Source organism: Salvelinus fontinalis, chromosome 16 (assembly GCF_029448725.1).
Source record: "Salvelinus fontinalis isolate EN_2023a chromosome 16, ASM2944872v1, whole genome shotgun sequence".
NCBI classification, from domain to species: Eukaryota; Metazoa; Chordata; class Actinopteri; order Salmoniformes; family Salmonidae; genus Salvelinus; species Salvelinus fontinalis.
The window spans coordinates 52,529,323-52,550,946 of record NC_074680.1 but is presented as its reverse complement, the minus strand read 5'-3'; the positions used below and the strand labels follow the sequence as shown (position 1 = coordinate 52,550,946).

Sequence of the window (21,624 nt, the reverse complement as noted above, 5' to 3'; positions counted from 1 at the left end):
AACATTTTCTTGTTCTCTAAAATCTGCGATCATGACACAAGGCGCTACATGATTTACAACTGTCCCGTTAATGGGACGCCTATCCCTAAGAATTAAATGGTTTAACCTTTTACTGCAGTGGGCTAAATCAGGGTCACACAGTATTTCTTGGTAGTCTTAAACAAATCTACTTTGAAACCAAATTATACACCTCACATACACATGGTTATGGGCTTAAACAAAGAATACACCATGTCAGATATAGATTTGAAATGTATTACATTTTGAGGTTGCATCCCAATATTACACTTCATATACGTCACAGAAGACAGACATTTAACCAAACCGTTTGACATAGAATCACCGCATTTTCGGCGGGTTTATGATTTTTTTAAAATTAATTATGAAATTCTGAAAAATATGAATAACATTCCACCCATGAGGCCACTAGGTTATTTGACTGTAGGAAAGGGCTACGGACAGTATCACATTTAAATATTTCCCATTGAGGTCTATGGAGCTTTTATGCAAATGTTAAGTGTTTATAGTTCAAAAGGTATACATAGTGTCAAAAGCTGTATACAAGCAATCAATTGTGAATAATTCTGCACATTTTAAAGTTTGTTTGGTGTTGGTAGCTTTTAAGGGTTTGGCGCTACAGGTGGCAGCGGAAGGTGAATAACAATAACTAGAAAATTACATGTCCCAAACACAATGTGCACTTCTTAGGTTGTCTTGAATTCTTAATGGTTGATAGGATAGGATAGCCTGAACATTTGATAGTTGGTTTGGTTAATCTAGTTTGAACGGTTCAAGAGTTACGATTAATGTTGGTGGGCTCTTAAATGCTAATTCATGCACATTTAAATAGTTATAATTTATCAAGTTTTTAAAATATGAATTGTTTTAATGTTTGTAGCTGAAATGGTTAAAGAGCAGTAGCATGTGAAATATATACTACTGTGTTCTTACAGTTGGCATTGAATCCATGAACGGTTATGCTAATTTATGCAAATTACAACTGTTTAAAGTTTATAATGGTTTTAGAAAACTTGAAATTTGGATTGCCTAAACGTTCTAAAGTTGGTACTTTAGCTTAATTGGCCAAGGAGCAGGACCATTTTGAAAAGCTACCGCTTTTCTCATTCAAACACATGTTAATTTATACTAAGTTAAATTTCAAAGTATAAATAGTATCTACAAGCTGTATGCATGCAATCTAAGTTGAGTCAGTCTGCACATTTCAACAATGGTTTAGTTAAAGTTCAATGCATAAACAGTTCAAGAGAATCTCAGATATTTTAACATTTAAAGGCTATGGTCATTGACATGTATTGAGTTTTATGCAAATATGGTTGTAAAACAAAAAGTATAAATACTATCAAAAATATTTCTCAAGCAATCTACAGGTAAGTGCCAAAATAATGGAAACACTTGAGTAGATGAGGGATACACAGTATATAGAAAGCAGGTGCTTCCACACAGGTGTGGTTCATGAGTTAATTAAGCAATTAATATCCCAACATGCTTAGGGTCATGTAAAAAAAATGCTGGGCAGGCCATAAGTTAGTCCATTATTTTGTCTACCATGACTATGCTCCCATAGGATGACAATGCCCCCATCCACAGGGCACGAATGGGCACAGAATGGTTTTATGAGCATGAAAATGGTGTAAATCATATTCCATGGCTGTCTCAAATTACCAGATCTCAACCCAGTTGAACACTTATGAGATATTCTGGAGCGGCGCCCGAGACAGTTTTCCACAATTTATCGTGGAAGAATGGTGTCACATCACACCAATAGAGTTCCAGACACTTGTAGAATCTATGCCAAGGTGTATTGAAGCTGTTCTGGCCCAACGCCCTTTTAAGGCGCTTTATGTTGATGTTTCCTTTATTTTGGCAGTTACCTGTAAATTGTGTCAGCCTGCACATTTAAAAGGAGAGCTGAACCAATAAAAAAACACTTCTCTGGTTGGAAACAGCCTACAGGTGTAAGATTTTTTTGTTCCTGATCATTTTACTACATCGCAGGAAATGCAGATGAGCTTCAAACTTAACATACTTATTTTGCCGTTTGATTTAGTACAATTCACTCGTCTTTTCCGATGTGTTTGACAACAGCTGATAATCAGATAAATTGACGCACTGTACCAAAATGAACGAATGGCAGGAGTTAATGCAGTTGCGCATTAGATGACTCATTCAGAGTATTATTTTGGTAATTTCACACACTATGAAATATCTTTTTTTTTTGCATACTATTAAGTACACTAGTATGAGTTTTTGGACACTGGCAGTATCTTCCAAAACTGAGATTTGTGAGATTTAAGGAATCGAGATCTTCAAATGTTTCCTTAGGTTGGCTTTCAATCCTGCCCAAGCAGGCTTTAACAGAACAGGGCAGGCCGAAGGATATCAAGGATCTGGAAAGATTCCGTATGGTCTGGATCTGGAAAGATTCCGTAAGATGTTCTCCAATCTAATTTAAACATTATCGAAAAAGCTCAGTGCTGTTATCCTTGCAAGGGGAGGGTGCACAAAGTATTGAAGACAGGGGTGCCAATAAAGTTTTTCTTAAGAAAAACCTCTTGAGACTAGGGGGCAGTATTTTGATGTTTGGATGAAAAACGTGCCCAAAGTAAACTGCCTATTTCTCAGGCCCAGAAGCTAGAATATGCATATAATTGGCAGATTAGGATCGAAACACTCTAATGTTTCCAAAACTGTCAAAATATTGTCTGTGAGTATAACAGAACTGATATTGCAGGCGAAAACCTGAGGAAAATCCAACCAGGAAGTGCTGTTTTTCTGAAACCTCTCTTTTCCATTGCAAACCTATCCTCCATTTAAAGGGATATCAACCAGATTCCTTTCCCTATGGCTTCCACAAGGTGTGAACAGTCTTTAGACATAGTTTCAGGCTTTTATTCTGAAAAATGACAGAGAATGATCACATTGCGTCAGTGGATAGCCAGATGTCCTTAGATTTGTGCATGCGCACGCGCCAGGAGCGGGACCTTTTCCTTCTCTCTTTTATTGAAAAGGCTACCGTCCGGTTGAAATATTATCGATTATTTATTGTAAAAACAACCTGAGGATTGATTATAAAAAACGTTTGACATGTTTCTACGAACTTTACGGATACTATTTGGAATGTTCGTCTGCCCGTCGTGACCGCACGAGCATGTGGATTGCTAAACAAAACGCGCCAACCAAATGGACGTTTTTGGATATAAAAATAATCTTTATCGAACAAAACGAACATTTATTGTGTAACTGGGCGTCTCGTGGGTGCAAACATACGAAGATCATCAAAGGTAAGCGATTCCTTTTATTGCTTTTCTGACTTTCGTGACCAATCTACTTTGCTGCTAGCTGTGTGTAATGTTTTGTCTGCTGAGAGCTGTCCTCACAGCTTTGCTTTCACCGTAAAGCCTTTTTGAAATCTGACGCCAGGTGGATTAACAACAAGCTAAGCTGTGTTTTGGTATATTGCACTTGTGATTTCATGAAAATTAAATATTTTAGTAATTTAATTTGAATTTGGCGCTCTGCAATTCACCGGATGTTGACGAAAATCATCCTGCTAAAGGGATCGGTGCGCCAAGAGGTTTTTAAAGAAAAATTATCCTTTCGTAGTTAAGTTGTTAATGATGAATGCAAGAAAACCTGATTGTTTACTTGGGAGAGCTAAAATGTATTAACCTCTCTTGTGCAGGGGGCAGTATTGTGACATCCGGATGAAAAGCGTACCCAAAGTAAACTGCCTGTTACTCAGGCCCAGAAGCTAAGTAGAGACTTGCTTCCAAAACTGTTAAAATAATGTCTGTGAGTATAACAGAACTCTTTTGGCATGCGATAACCTGAGAAAAATCCATTCAGGAAGTGAGATATCTGAAGTTTGTAGTTTTCTAATGCATGTCTAATAGAGTATCCATTGACTTAGGACTGAGATTGCACTTCCCATGGCTTCCACTAGATGTCAACAGTCTTTAGAAATTGTTTCAGGCTTGTGTTATGAAGAATGACAGAGTAAGACCTCTTTCTAAGGGTGGATGGCCAGGTGTCCCTTCCTTCTTTGAGGCACGCGTCCGTGAAGTGAACACTATTGTCCGGTTAAAATATTATTGCATATTTATGCTAAAAACAACTTGAAGATGGATTAGAAACATCGTTTGACATGTTTCTATGAACTTTAGTGATACAATTTTGACTTTCGTCTGGATTTTGTGATCGGTTTTGGAGCCAATGGATTTCTGAACAAAACGATGAGTCCAAAAAGCTACCGCTAAACTTCATTCAAACAAGTCAAACTATGTTTCTATTTAATCCTCATGCATCCTAAAATGTCAATAAACTATAATATTTCATACGGAAAGTAGTATGCTCAATAGAAAATAAAATTAGAAAGCGCGTTCCAACAGACTGATATTGTACCGGGAGTCTTTGTACAAAAACTCAAAATTCTTGCTCGTTTCTGAAGAAACAAACCTGAAACCTTATAAAAAGACTGTTGACATCTAGTGGAAGCCATAGGAATTGCAATCTGGGAGTTGGAATTGCATAGGACCCATAGCTTCCCATTATAAGAGCCTGGGACCTAAATAATAATAATATTCTGGTTGCTTTTTCTTTGTAATTTCACCTGCCATATCAATTGTGTTATATTCTCAGACATTATTTTAACATTTCTAGAACCTTCAAAGTGTTTTCTGAGTAACAGGTAGTTTACTTTGGCCACATCAGTCAGGCGGAAATTCAGGAAAATAGACCCTAGCTCTAATTAAACAATCCATTACACAGACAAGAATTCAACATAAACCAATAGGCTATTAAACAATACATTACACAGACAAGAATCCAAAAAGAAGCCAATAAGCTATTAAACAATACAATACACAGACAAGAATCCAAAATAAACCAATAGGCTATTTAACAATACATTACACAGACAATAATCAACAAAAATAAACCAATAGGCTATTTTAGCCAAATATAAAAAGTGGGCAACAACACCAGCCTCGTTTAAAGCATAGGCCTAGTGGTTAGAGTGTTGGGCCAGTAACCAAAATGTTGCTGGATTGAACACCTGAGCTGACAAGGTAAAAGAAATCTGTTGTTCTGCCCCAGACCAAGGCAGTTAACCCACTGTTCCCCGGGCGCCGAACACGTGGATGTTGATTAAGGCAGCCCCCCGGGGGTTGAGTTAAATGCAGAAGACACAGTTCAGTTAATTGCAACTGACTAGCATCCCTTCCCTTTCCTATGATATTATGGAATAATTATTCCAGATCATTATTGTCCTAGTTTAATTCTCCTCATAGCCTCTTGATACATTTATAAAATTATATTTGATGTGTAAAGGCTAATAAGCATACTCTCCTCCTTCACGTCACTCTCATTTTCTGCTCCACCTACACAGGTTCGAAGTGTTACATGATCTGTATAAATGCAAATTCAGGTGAGGCGACGGCCCTTTTCCTTGTCTCAGAGACATGGCAAATGTTCGCTTTGACCCTGTCGCAGCATCCGTTGTCATGGTTACCTGACTGCTACAGCAATGAGGGTGGTCAATGCACAGGTTGCACATGTTTTAGCGAGAGGAACATTTAGCTCATTTATCCTTCACTAATCCACAACCCCCTTGCTTACTGTTGAAACATTTTCCTGAGAAGCACAACTAACAATTCAACCTCTGGCAAAAGAACGGTTTCTAATACACAATGAAATGAAACACAGACTACCCCTTACTAGTCAGAAGACTATTGGGTATGTTGTGGTGGACTGTAATTACAATTGCTTTGAGGGAACCAAGTAAAATGATGTTTGTAGTGTAGCTGTAGTGTAGGTGTTTGAGTCAGTGGTCTGGCAGAGTGCCAGTTCTTGGTCACGCACTTTCCTCATGATATCGTCATGCGTTCCATTACTTATAGAGACTGAAAAGAATGCTCCTGTTGGAACGTTATTGGATATATATGATAACAACATCCTGAAGATTGATTCTCTACTAAGTTTGACCAGTTTATTCGACTTGTAATATAACTTTTTGAAGTTTTCGTCCGACGTTTGCCTGCATCTGCGCGAGCGTTTGGACACGTGTACTACACATGCTAGCAAAATTTGCTAATTGGACATAAGTAATGGACATTATCGAACAAAACAACGATATATTGTGGAACTAGGATTCCTTGCACTGCATTCCGAACGAAGATCATCAAAGGTAAGGGAATATTTATGATGTAATTTCGTATTTCTGTTGACTCCAACATGGCGGAGAAATGTTGTTAAATCTGAGATTCAGATTATTGCATGGTGTGCTTTTTACGTAAAGTTTTTTTTAAATCTGACACAGCGGTTGCATTAAGGAGAGGTATATCTATAATTCTATGTGTATAACTTGTATTATCATCTACATTTATGATGAGTATTTCTGTTGAAACGATGTGGCTATGCAAAATCTAGTGAATGTAACGCGCCAATGTAATGCGCCAATGTAAACTCAGATTTTTTTATATAAATATGAACTTTATCAAACAAAACATGCATGTATTGTGTAACATGAAGTCCTATGAGTGTCATCTGATGAAGATAATCAAAGTTTAGTGATTCATTTTATCTCTATTTCTGCTTTTTGTGACTGCTATCTTTGGCTGGAAAAATGGCTGTGCTTATTGTGGTTTGGTGGTGACCTAACATAATCGTTTGTAGTGCTTTCGCTGAAAAGCATATTTGAAATCGGACACTTTGATGGGATTAACAAAAAAATTACCTTTAAAATGAAAAAAACACATGTATGTCTGAGGAATTTTAATTATGAGATTTCTGTTGTTTGAATTTGGCACCCTGCACTTTCACTGGCTGTTGTCATATCATCCCGGTAGCGGGATTGCAGCCATAAGACTTTAAAACAGGAGACTATACCTTTGGTTGTTTCTCTGTTTCCTCCTGAAGAGCCATCTGTCTCTGGTTTTGACTCATCATTGGCTTTGGACAAAGGATGTTGGACCTCTTCCGATTTCTAACAAAACAGTTAAATTAATTCATAACATTGGTTAGGTTGAAATTGAAAATAAAAAGGGGAATTCCACTACTTTATTAACTCATTTAAATTATATCCAGCACCACACCAGTGTCTACATATGTAAAAACAGTAATAAACCATTTATAAGGATTTGATAAATAGTGAATTTACCATTTAGTCATCATTAGTCCAACATGTATAACCATTTACAAATCATTAGTAAAGTGTTATTGCAGCCCCTCATCTAAAGTGATTGCTATTGATACTTTTTAAATGTTTTGAGTGACCAGTGCAATTTCTCACAAAAAGACGGTTATGCCATTGGTTTACATTCCAACCGTACCTGATGCCCACTTAAGGTCTAAAAATAACTCAGAACATATGAATGGTAAAATAATAAGCACACACGGGATGTTTAAGGAAATATATCAAACATTTTAAATAAATAATTTACAAATGTTGGGGTAATTAATACATGGTGAGCAAACTGTTTCTAAATGCCCTGTACGTGGTTTATTACTGATGTCTAATACAAAGTATTACCCTATGTTCTCTCTGTTTATACACGGTTTATTACTGACTGTTAATACAAAGTATTACCCTATGTTCTTTCTGTTTATACATGGTTTATTACTGATGTCTAATACAAAGTATTACCCTATGTTCTCTCTGTTTATACACGGTTTATTACTGACTGTTAATACAAAGTATTACCCTATGTTCTCTCTGTTTATACATGGTTTATTACTGACTGTTAATACAAAGTATTACCCTATGTTCTTTCTGTTTATACATGGTTTATTACTGACTGTTAATACAAAGTATTACCCTGTTCTTTCTGTTTATACATGGTTTATTACTGACTGTTAATACAAAGTATTACCCTGTTCTGTCTGTTTATACACGGTTTATTACTGACTGTTAATACAAAGTATTACCCTATGTTCTTTCTGTTTATACATGGTTTATTACTGATGTCTAATACAAAGTATTACCCTATGTTCTTTCTGTTTATACACGGTTTATTACTGACTGTTAATACAAAGTATTACCCTATGTTCTTTCTGTTTATACATGGTTTATTACTGACTGTTAATACAAAGTATTACACTATGTTCTTTCTGTTTATACATGGTTTATTACTGACTGTTAATACAAAGTATTACCCTGTTCTTTCTGTTTATACATGGTTTATTACTGAAGGTTAATACAAAGTATTACCCTGTTCTCTCTGTTTATACATGGTTTATTAGTGATGTCTAATACAAAGTATTACCCTGTTCTCTCTGTTTATACATGGTTTATTAGTGATGTCTAATACAAAGTATTACCCTATGTTCTTTCTGTTTATACATGGTTTATTAGTGATGTCTAATACAAAGTATTACCCTGTTCTCTCTGTTTATACATGGTTTATTAGTGATGTCTAATACAAAGTATTACCCTGTTCTCTCTGTTTATACATGGTTTATTAGTGATGTCTAATACAAAGTATTACCCTATGTTCTCTCTGTTTATACATGGTTTATTAGTGATGTCTAATACAAAGTATTACCCTGTTCTCTCTGTTTATACATGGTTTATTAGTGATGTCTAATACAAAGTATTACCCTATGTTCTTTCTGTTTATACATGGTTTATTAGTGATGTCTAATACAAAGTATTACCCTATGTTCTTTCTGTTTATACATGGTTTATTACTGATGTCTAATACAAAGTATTACACTATGTTCTTTCTGTTTATACATGGTTTATTACTGAAGGTTATTACAAAGTATTACCCTGTTCTTTCTGTTTATACATGGTTTATTACTGACTGTTAATACAAAGTATTACCCTGTTCTTTCTGTTTATACATGGTTTATTACTGACTGTTAATACATAGTATTACACTATGTTCTTTCTGTTTATACATGGTTTATTACTGACTGTTAATACATAGTATTACCCTGTTCTTTCTGTTTATACATGGTTTATTACTGATGTCTAATACAAAGTATTACCCTGTTCTTTCTGTTTATACATGGTTTATTACTGATGTCTAATACAAAGTATTACCCTGTTCTCTCTGTTTATACATGGTTTATTACTGACTGTTAATACAAAGTATTACCCTATGTTCTCTCTGTTTATACATGGTTTATTACTGATGTCTAATACAAAGTATTACACTATGTTCTTTCTGTTTATACATGGTTTATTACTGACTGTTAATACAAAGTATTACACTATGTTCTTTCTGTTTATACATGGTTTATTACTGACTGTGAATACAAAGTATTACCCTGTGTTCTTTCTGTTTATACATGGTTTATTACTGACTGTTATTACAAAGTATTACCCTATGTTCTCTCTGTTTATACATGGTTTATTACTGATGTCTAATACAAAGTATTACCCTGTTCTTTCTGTTTATACATGGTTTATTACTGACTGTGAATACAAAGTATTACACCATGTTCTTTCAATTACTATAAATTTCACAAACATTTTCACAAAAATCCCCCTGGCTGTAAATTCATGGATTGCCGCCGTTTTGCAAGCTCCGACCCAACTTTGCTATTTTGTGGTTATGTTGTAATACATGTTTTGTCTATTTTCACGTAATGTTTCTGCTATTATTTCTTACAACCAACAAGAACATCAGATCGTAAGTTACTTACCCCAATTCCGGCTTCTACTTAGACTCATCTGCCCTGGACTCGCTCTAATTCCAACCCAATTGTCGGGCTATCCAAGAGGAAATGCCAGCGATACAGAGGTACGAGAGGGGGATCTCGGTGAGATTAAGGCGAACCGGCCACCTCTTCCCTCCATTCTACTGGCGAATGTACAGTCAGTCACTTGATAATAAGATGGATGACCTCTGATCTCGGATTCGCTACCAACGGGACTATCGGAATTGCAATATTCTTTGCTTTTCAGAAACATGGCTGTCAGACAAGATACCCCCCACGGCTATCCAACTTGCTGGATACTCCATTCACCGGGCGGACAGGAGAGTGGAGTCGGGGAAATCAAGTGGGGGAGGGGTTTGCCTCTTCATCAATTTCAACTGGTGTGCTAATTCCAGCGTGGTGGAAGTGTTGACCCACTGTTCACCCGTCTTTGAATACCTTATGGTCAAAAACGACCATTCAACCTCCCGATGGAGTTTTCAGCTGTTATCGTGACTGCTGTATAACTTCCACCTCAGGACAATACAATGCTGTACACGGCTATAAACAGGCAGGAAACCCTACACCCAGAGGCTGCCTTTCTGGTTGCCGACGATTTTAATTTGGCTTCACTAAGACACACGATGCCCAACTTCCATCAACATGTCTCCAATGCCACTAGGGGCAATAAAGTCCTAGACCACTTCTATTCTACCCACAAGCAAGCGTACAAGGCCCTCCCTCGTCCGCCATTCGGCAAATCAGATCATGATTCTGTACACTTGCTTCCTGTTTACAGGCAGAAACTAAAACAGGAAGTACCTGCGATTTGCTCCGTTGAGAAATGGTCACCAGAATCAGAGGGTATGCTACAGGACTGCTTTGCTAGCGTTGATTGCAATACGTTCCGAGACTCCGCCGATAACATCGACGAGCTAACCACCTCTGTCACCGGCTTCATTAGAAAATGCATCAGCGACGTTGTACCTACGGTGAGGGATCGCTGCTTCCCCAAACAAAAGCCCTGGATTAACACAGAGGTTGGCGCTAAACTAAAGAGCAGGGCTATAGTACACAGAGCTATCGCAGACAACCCTGATGCTACGACCAAGGACAGGAATGAGTCATCAAATGAACAAAATGACAATATAGGAATAAGGTACAATCATACTACACAGGCTCCACCGCCAGCCAGATGTGGCAGGGGCTACAGTCTATTACGGATTATAAAGGAAGACCCAACCGTGATCTGCCCAACGATGCTTCTCTACCAGACGAACTCAATGCATTTTATGCGCGCTTTGACAACAACAACATCAAGCCGGGTGTGAGGTTTGTCACCAACCCAGAGGACTGGGTGACTCGCTCTCTGAGGCTGATGTGAGAAGGGTCTTTAATCAGGTCAACACCCGCAAGGCCGTGGGCCCCGACGGTTTTCCAGGGCGTGTTCTCAGAGCATGCGCAGAACATCTGGCAGGCATATTCACAGTGATGTTCAGCTTGTCCTTGTCCCAGTCTGTAATCCCCACATGTTTTAAAAAATAAATATATATCGGTGGGTCCCCTGCGGGACGTTGAGCTAACGTAGGCTAATGCAATTAGCATGAGGTTGTAAGTAACAAGAACATTTCCCAGGACATAGGCATACTGTATCTAATATTGGCAGAAAGCTTAGATTAACAAGAATTTAACTGCACTGTCCAATTTACAGTAGCTATTACTGTGAAAGAATACCATGCTATTGTTTGAGGAGAGTGTACAGTTTTCAACATGAAAAGTTATTAATAAACCAAAAATGTTAATAAACCAAAGACTTTAACAGTAATGCAATGGTTCAATGGATCAGTCTAAAACTTTACACATACACTGCTGCCATCTAGTGGCCAAAATCTACATTGCAGCTGGGCTGGAATAATACATTATGGCCTTTCTATTCCATTTAAAAGATGATGGTACAAAAAAAATACAAAAGAACAATTGTTTTTTTCTTTGTATTTTCTTTTATCAGATCTAATGTGTTGTTTTCTCCTACATTCCTTTCACATTTCCACAAACGTCAAAGTGTTTCCCTTCAAATGGTACCAAGAATATGCACATCCTTGCTTCAGGGCCATAGTTACAGGCAGTTAGATTTGTGTATGTTATTTTAGGCGAAAATTGAAAAAAAGGGTCCGATCCCAAAGAGGTTGATGACCACAATCATCCCTGTTCCTAAGAACTCTAAGGCTTCATGCCACAATGATTACTGCCCTGTAACACCCACTTCTGTAATCATGAAGTGCTTTGAGAGGCTGGTTATGGCACACATCAACTCCACCATCCCAGACACTCTAGACCCACTTAATTTGCATATCGCCCCAACAGATCCATAGATGATGCAATCTCAATTTCTCTGCACTCACCCACCTAGATGAGAGGAATACCTATGTGAGAATGCTGTTCACTGACTACAGCTCAGTGTTCAACACCATTATCCCTTCCAAGCTCATCATCAAGCTTAGGACTCTGGATCTGAACATCTCCCTCTGCAAATGGATCCTGGACTTTCTGACGGGCCGACCCCAGGTGGTGAGGGTAGGCAAGGACCTCTATATCAGGCGGTGTGAAAAGAATGTCTGGAAAATTGACAAAAATCCCAACCACCCAAGCCATAGACTATTTTCTCTACTGCCGCACGGCAAAACATACCGGTGCATCAAGTCTGACACCAACAGGCTCCTGAACAGCTTCTATCCCCAAGCAATACGACTGATAAAGAGCTACAAAAATAGCTGCACAGACCAAGTTTACCTTGTATCTATATTAACCTTTTATTTCAGTATTTGCACACTTACAGGGCCCTACACACTCACACACACTGTCACTCCAACACTCACACAAACACTCACTCAAACCTTTGCTAACACACACACTACCTCCATCACTCCAGTATCCCTGTCACCTTACCCCTATACACATCTACCTCCATCACTCCACTATCCCTGTCACCTTACCCCTATACATATCTACCTCCATCACTCCAGTATCCCTGTCACCTTACCCCTATACACATCTACCTCCATCACTCCACTATCCCTGTCTCCTTAACCCTATACATATCTACCTCCATCACTCCAGTATCCCTGTCACGTTACCCCTATACACATCTACCTCCATCACTCCAGTATCCATGTCACCTTACCCCTATACATATCTACCTCCATCACTCCAGTATCCCTGTCTCCTTACCCCTATACACATCTACCTCCATCACTCCAGTATCCATGTCTCCTTACCCCTATACACATCTACCTCCATCACTCCACTATCCCTGTCTCCTTAAACCTATACATATCTACCTCCATCACTATACATATCTACCTCCATCACTATACATATCTACCTCCATCACTCCACTATCCCTGTCACCTTACCCCTATACACATCTACTTCCATCACTCCAGTATCCCTGTCACCTTACCCCTATACATATCTACCTCCATCACTCCAGTATCCCTGTCACCTTACCCCTATACACATCTACCTCCATCACTCCACTATCCCTGTCACCTTACCCCTACACATATCTACCTCCATCACTCCAGTACCCCTGTCACCTTACCCCTATACATATCTACCTCCATCACTCCAGTATCCCTGTCACCTTACCCCTATACATATCTACCTCCATCACTCCAGTATCCCTGTCACCTTACCCCTATACACATCTACCTCCATCACTCCAGTATCCCTGTCACCTTACCCCTATACATATCTACCTCCATCACTCCAGTATCCCTGTCTCCTTACCCCTATACACATCTACCTCCATCACTCCACTATCCCTGTCACCTTACCCCTACACATATCTACCTCCATCACTCCAGTATCCCTGTCACCTTACCCCTATACATATCTACCTCCATCACTCCAGTATCCCTGTCACCTTACCCCTATACACATCTACCTCCATCACTCCAGTATCCCTGTCACCTTACCCCTATACATATCTACCTCCATCACTCCAGTATCCCTGTCTCCTTAACCCTATACATATCTACCTCCATCACTCCAGTATCCCTGTCACCTTACCCCTATACACATCTACCTCCATCACTCCAGAACCCCTGTCACCTTACCCCTATACACATCTGCCTCCATCACTCCACTATCCCTGTCACCTTACCCCTATACACATCTACCTCCATCACTCCAGTACCCCTGTCACCTTACCCCTATACATATCTACCTCCATCACTCCACTATCCCTGTCAACTTACCCCTATACATATCTACCTCCATCACTAAAGTATCCCTGTCACCTTACCCCTATACATATCTACCTCCATCACTCCAGTATCCCTGTCCCCTTACCCCTATACATATCTACCTCCATCACTCCAGTATCCCTGTCACCTTACCCCTATACATATCTACCTCCATCACTCCAGTATCCCTGTCACCTTACCCCTATACATATCTACCTCCATCACTCCAGTATCCCTGTCACCTTACCCCTATACATATCTACCTCCATCACTCCAGTGTCCCTGTCACCTTACCCCTATACATATCTACCTCCATCACTCCAGTATCCCTGTCCCCTTACCCCTATACATATCTACCTCCATCACTCCAGTATCCCTGTCACCTTACCCCTATACACATCTACCTCCATCACTCCAGTATCCCTGTTACCTTACCCCTATACATATCTACCTCCATCACTCCAGTAACCCTGTCTCCTTACCCCTATACACATCTACCTCCATCACTCCAGTATCCCTGTCTCCTTACCCCTATACATATCTACCTCCATCACTCCAGTATCCCTCTCACCTTACCCCTATACACATCTACCTCCATCACTCCAGTATCCCTGTCACCTTACCCCTATACACATCTACCTCCATCACTCCACTATCCCTGTCACCTTACCCCTATACATATCTACCTCCATTACTCCAGTATCCCTGTCACCTTACCCCTATACATATCTACCTCCATCACTCCAGTATCCCTGTCACCTTACCCCTATACATATCTACCTCCATCACTCCAGTATCCCTGTCACCTTACCCTTATACATATCTACCTCCATCACTATACATATCTATCTCCATCACTCCAGTATCCCTGTCACCTTACCCCTATACACATCTACCTCCATCACTCCAGTATCCCTGTCACCTTACCCCTATACATATCTACCTCCATCACTCCAGTATCCCTGTCACCTTACCCCTATACATATCTACCTCCATCACTCCAGTATCCCTGTCACCTTACCCCTATACACATCTACCTCCATCACTCCAGTATCCCTGTCACCTTACCCCTATACACATCTACCTCCATCACTCCAGTATCCCTGTCACCTTACCCCTATACATATCTACGTCCATCACTCCAGTATCCCAGTCACCTTACCCCTATACATATCTACCTCCATCACTCCAGTATCCCTGTCATCTTACCCCTATACACATCTACCTCCATCACTCCAGTATCCCTGTCCCCTTACCCCTATACATATCTACCTCCATCACTCCAGTATCCCTGTCACCTTACCCCTATACACATCTACCTCCATCACTCCAGTATCCCTGTCACCTTACCCCTATACATATCTACCTCCATCACTCCACTATCCCTGTCTCCTTACCCCTATACATATCTACCTCCATCACTCCAGTATTCCTGTCTCCTTGTCCCTATACATATCTACCTCCATCACTCCAGTATCCCTGTCACCTTACCCCTATACATATCTACCTCCATCACTCCAGTATCCCTGTCACCTTACCCCTATACACATCTACCTCCATCACTCCAGTATCCATGTCACCTTACCCCTATACACATCTACCTCCAACACTCCAGTATCCCTGTCTCCTTACCCCTATACACATCTACCTCCATCACTCCACTATCCCTGTCACCTTACCCCTATACATATCTACCTCCATCCCTCCAGTATCCCTGTCTCCTTACCCCTATACACATCTATCTCCATCACTCCAGTATCCCTGTCCCCTTACCCCTATACATATCTACCTCCATCACTCCAGTATCCCTGTCTACATACCACTATACATATCTACCTCCATCACTCCAGTATCCCTGTCACCTTACCCCTCTACATATCTACCTCCATCACTCCAGTATCCCTGTCACCTTACCCCTATACACATCTACCTCCATCACTCCAGTATCCCTGTCCCCTTACCCCTATACATATCTACCTCCATCCCTCCAGTATCCCTGTCTCCTTACCCCTATACACATCTACCTCCATCACTCCAGTATCCCTGTCTCCTTACCCCTAGACATATCTACCTCCATCACTATACATATCTACCTCCATCACTCCAGTATCCCTGTCACCTTACCCCTATACACATCTACCTCCATCACTCCAGTATCCCTGTCCCCTTACCCCTATACATATCTACCTCCATCACTCCAGTATCCCTGTCTCCTTACCCCTAGACATATCTACCTCCATCACTATACATATCTACCTCCATCACTCCAGTATCCCTGTCCCCTTACCCCTATACATATCTACCTCCATCCCTCCAGTATCCCTGTCTCCTTACCCCTATACACATCTACCTCCATCACTCCAGTATCCCTGTCTCCTTACCCCTAGACATATCTACCTCCATCACTATACATATCTACCTCCATCACTCCAGTATCCCTGTCACCTTACCCCTATACACATCTTCCTCCATCACTCCAGTATCCCTGTCACCTTACCCCTATACACATCTACCTCCATCACTCCAGTATCCCTGTCACCTTACCCCTATACATATCTACCTCCATCACTCCAGTATCCCTGTCACCTTACCCCTATACACATCTACATCAATCACTCCAGTATCCATGTCACCTTACCCCTATACACATCTACCTCCATCACTCCAGTGTCCCTGTCACCTTACCCCTATACACATCTACCTCCATCACTCCAGTATCCCTGTCACCTTACCCCTATACATATCTACCTCCATCACTCCAGTATCCCTGTCACCTTACCCCTATACATATCTACCTCCATCACTCCAGTATCCCTGTCACCTTACCCCTATACACATCTACCTCCATCACTCCAGTATCCCTGTCACCTTACCCCTATACATATCTACCTCCATCACTCCACTATCCCTGTCTCCTTACCCCTATACATATCTACCTCCATCACTCCAGTATTCCTGTCTCCTTACCCCTATACATATCTACCTCCATCACTCCAGTATCCCTGTCACCTTACCCCTATACACATCTACCTCCATCACTCCAGTATCCATGTCACCTTACCCCTATACACATCTACCTCCAACACTCCAGTATCCCTGTCTCCTTACCCCTATACACATCTACTTCCATCACTCCACTATCCCTGTCACCTTACCCCTATACACATCTACCTCCATCACTCCAGTATCCCTGTCTCCTTACCCCTATACATATCTACCTCCATCCCTCCAGTATCCCTGTCTCCTTACCCCTATACACATCTATCACCATCACTCCAGTATCCCTGTCCCCTTACCCCTATACATATCTACCTCCATCACTCCAGTATCCCTGTCACCTTACCCCTATACACATCTACCTCCATCACTCCAGTATCCCTGTCCCCTTACCCCTATACATATCTACCTCCATCACTCCAGTATCCCTGTCTCCTTACCCCTAGACATATCTACCTCCATCACTCCAGTATCCCTGTCACCTTACCCCTATACATATCTACCTCCATCCCTCCAGTATCCCTGTCTCCTTACCCCTATACACATCTACCTCCATCACTCCAGTATCCCTGTCTCCTTACCCCTAGACATATCTACCTCCATCACTATACATATCTACCTCCATCACTCCAGTATCCCTGTCACCTTACCCCTATACATATCTACCTCCATCCCTCCAGTATCCCTGTCTCCTTACCCCTATACACATCTACCTCCATCACTCCAGTATCCCTGTCTCCTTACCCCTAGACATATCTACCTCCATCACTATACATATCTACCTCCATCACTCCAGTATCCCTGTCACCTTACCCCTATACACATCTACCTCCATCACTCCAGTATCCCTGTCACCTTACCCCTATACACATCTACCTCCATCACTCCAGTATCCCTGTCACCTTACCCCTATACATATCTACCTCCATCACTCCAGTATCCCTGTCACCTTACCCCTATACACATCTACATCCATCACTCCAGTATCCATGTCACCTTACCCCTATACACATCTACCTCCATCACTCCAGTGTCCCTGTCGCCTTACCCCTATACACATCTACCTCCATCACTCCAGTATCCCTGTCACCTTACCCCTATACACATCTACCTCCATCACTCCAGTGTCCCTGTCACCTTACCCCTATACACATCTACCTCCATCACTCCAGTATCCCTGTCACCTTACCCCTATACATATCTACCTCCATCACTCCAGTATCCCTGTCACCTTACCCCTATACATATCTACCTCCATCACTCCAGTATCCCTGTCCCCTTACCCCTATACATATCTACCTCCATCACTCCAGTATCCCTGTCACCTTACCCCTATACATATCTACCTCCATCACTCCAGTATCCCTGTCACCTTACCCCTATACATATCTACCTCCATCACTCCAGTATCCCTGTCACCTTACCCCTATACATATCTACCTCCATCACTCCAGTGTCCCTGTCACCTTACCCCTATACATATCTACCTCCATCACTCCAGTATCCCTGTCCCCTTACCCCTATACATATCTACCTCCATCACTCCAGTATCCCTGTCACCTTACCCCTATACACATCTACCTCCATCACTCCAGTATCCCTGTCACCTTACCCCTATACATATCTACCTCCATCACTCCAGTAACCCTGTCTCCTTACCCCTATACACATCTACCTCCATCACTCCAGTATCCCTGTCTCCTTATCCCTATACATATCTACCTCCATCACTCCAGTATCCCTCTCACCTTACCCCTATACACATCTACCTCCATCACTCCAGTATCCCTGTCACCTTACCCCTATACACATCTACCTCCATCACTCCACTATCCCTGTCACCTTACCCCTATACATATCTACCTCCATTACTCCAGTATCCCTGTCACCTTACCCCTATACATATCTACCTCCATCACTCCAGTATCCCTGTCACCTTACCCCTATACATATCTACCTCCATCACTCCAGTATCCCTGTCACCTTACCCTTATACATATCTACCTCCATCACTATACATATCTATCTCCATCACTCCAGTATCCCTGTCACCTTACCCCTATACACATCTACCTCCATCACTCCAGTATCCCTGTCACCTTACCCCTATACATATCTACCTCCATCACTCCAGTATCCCTGTCACCTTACCCCTATACATATCTACCTCCATCACTCCAGTATCCCTGTCACCTTACCCCTATACACATCTACCTCCATCACTCCAGTATCCCTGTCACCTTACCCCTATACACATCTACCTCCATCACTCCAGTATCCCTGTCACCTTACCCCTATACATATCTACGTCCATCACTCCAGTATCCCTGTCACCTTACCCCTATACATATCTACCTCCATCACTCCAGTATCCCTGTCACCTTACCCCTATACACATCTACCTCCATCACTCCAGTATCCCTGTCCCCTTACCCCTATACATATCTACCTCCATCACTCCAGTATCCCTGTCACCTTACCCCTATACATATCTACCTCCATCCCTCCAGTATCCCTGTCTCCTTACCCCTATACACATCTATCTCCATCACTCCAGTATCCCTGTCCCCTTACCCCTATACATATCTACCTCCATCACTCCAGTATCCCTGTCACCTTACCCCTATACACATCTACCTCCATCACTCCAGTATCCCTGTCCCCTTACCCCTATACATATCTACCTCCATCACTCCAGTATCCCTGTCTCCTTACCCCTAGACATATCTACCTCCATCACTCCAGTATCCCTGTCACCTTACCCCTATACATATCTACCTCCATCCCTCCAGTATCCCTGTCTCCTTACCCCTATACACATCTACCTCCATCACTCCAGTATCCCTGTCTCCTTACCCCTAGACATATCTACCTCCATCACTATACATATCTACCTCCATCACTCCAGTATCCCTGTCACCTTACCCCTATACATATCTACCTCCATCCCTCCAGTATCCCTGTCTCCTTACCCCTATACACATCTACCTCCATCACTCCAGTATCCCTGTCTCCTTACCCCTAGACATATCTACCTCCATCACTATACATATCTACCTCCATCACTCCAGTATCCCTGTCACCTTACCCCTATACACATCTACCTCCATCACTGCAGTATCCCTGTCACCTTACCCCTATACACATCTACCTCCATCACTCCAGTATCCCTGTCACCTTACCCCTATACATATCTACCTCCATCACTCCAGTATCCCTGTCACCTTACCCCTATACACATCTACATCCATCACTCCAGTATCCATGTCACCTTACCCCTATACACATCTACCTCCATCACTCCAGTGTCCCTGTCGCCTTACCCCTATACACATCTACCTCCATCACTCCAGTATCCCTGTCACCTTACCCCTATACACATCTACCTCCATCACTCCAGTGTCCCTGTCACCTTACCCCTATACACATCTACCTCCATCACTCCAGTATCCCTGTCACCTTACCCCTATACATATCTACCTCCATCACTCCAGTATCCCTGTCACCTTACCCCTATACATATCTACCTCCATCACTCCAGTATCCCTGTCCCCTTACCCCTATACATATCTACCTCCATCACTCCAGTATCCCTGTCACCTTACCCCTATACATATCTACCTCCATCACTCCAGTATCCCTGTCACCTTACCCCTATACATATCTACCTCCATCACTCCAGTATCCCTGTCACCTTACCCCTATACATATCTACCTCCATCACTCCAGTGTCCCTGTCACCTTACCCCTATACATATCTACCTCCATCACTCCAGTATCCCTGTCCCCTTACCCCTATACATATCTACCTCCATCACTCCAGTATCCCTGTCACCTTACCCCTATACACATCTACCTCCATCACTCCAGTATCCCTGTCACCTTACCCCTATACATATCTACCTCCATCACTCCAGTAACCCTGTCTCCTTACCCCTATACACATCTACCTCCATCACTCCAGTATCCCTGTCTCCTTATCCCTATACATATCTACCTCCATCACTCCAGTATCCCTCTCACCTTACCCCTATACACATCTACCTCCATCACTCCAGTATCCCTGTCACCTTACCCCTATACACATCTACCTCCATCACTCCACTATCCCTGTCACCTTACCCCTATACATATCTACCTCCATTACTCCAGTATCCCTGTCACCTTACCCCTATACATATCTACCTCCATCACTCCAGTATCCCTGTCACCTTACCCCTATACATATCTACCTCCATCACTCCAGTATCCCTGTCACCTTACCCTTATACATATCTACCTCCATCACTATACATATCTATCTCCATCACTCCAGTATCCCTGTCACCTTACCCCTATACACATCTACCTCCATCACTCCAGTATCCCTGTCACCTTACCCCTATACATATCTACCTCCATCACTCCAGTATCCCTGTCACCTTACCCCTATACATATCTACCTCCATCACTCCAGTATCCCTGTCACCTTACCCCTATACACATCTACCTCCATCACTCCAGTATCCCTGTCACCTTACCCCTATACACATCTACCTCCATCACTCCAGTATCCCTGTCACCTTACCCCTATACATATCTACGTCCATCACTCCAGTATCCCTGTCACCTTACCCCTATACATATCTACCTCCATCACTCCAGTATCCCTGTCACCTTACCCCTATACACATCTACCTCCATCACTCCAGTATCCCTGTCCCCTTACCCCTATACA

At 41.8% G+C, this 21,624-nt stretch overlaps 1 protein-coding gene across 1 annotated transcript in view; it reads right to left on the bottom strand.

Moving 5' to 3' along the window:
• The window catches only part of LOC129813404 (uncharacterized), a 97,852-nt gene that overhangs the window by 69,001 nt on the left and 7,227 nt on the right, over positions 1-21,624 (bottom strand).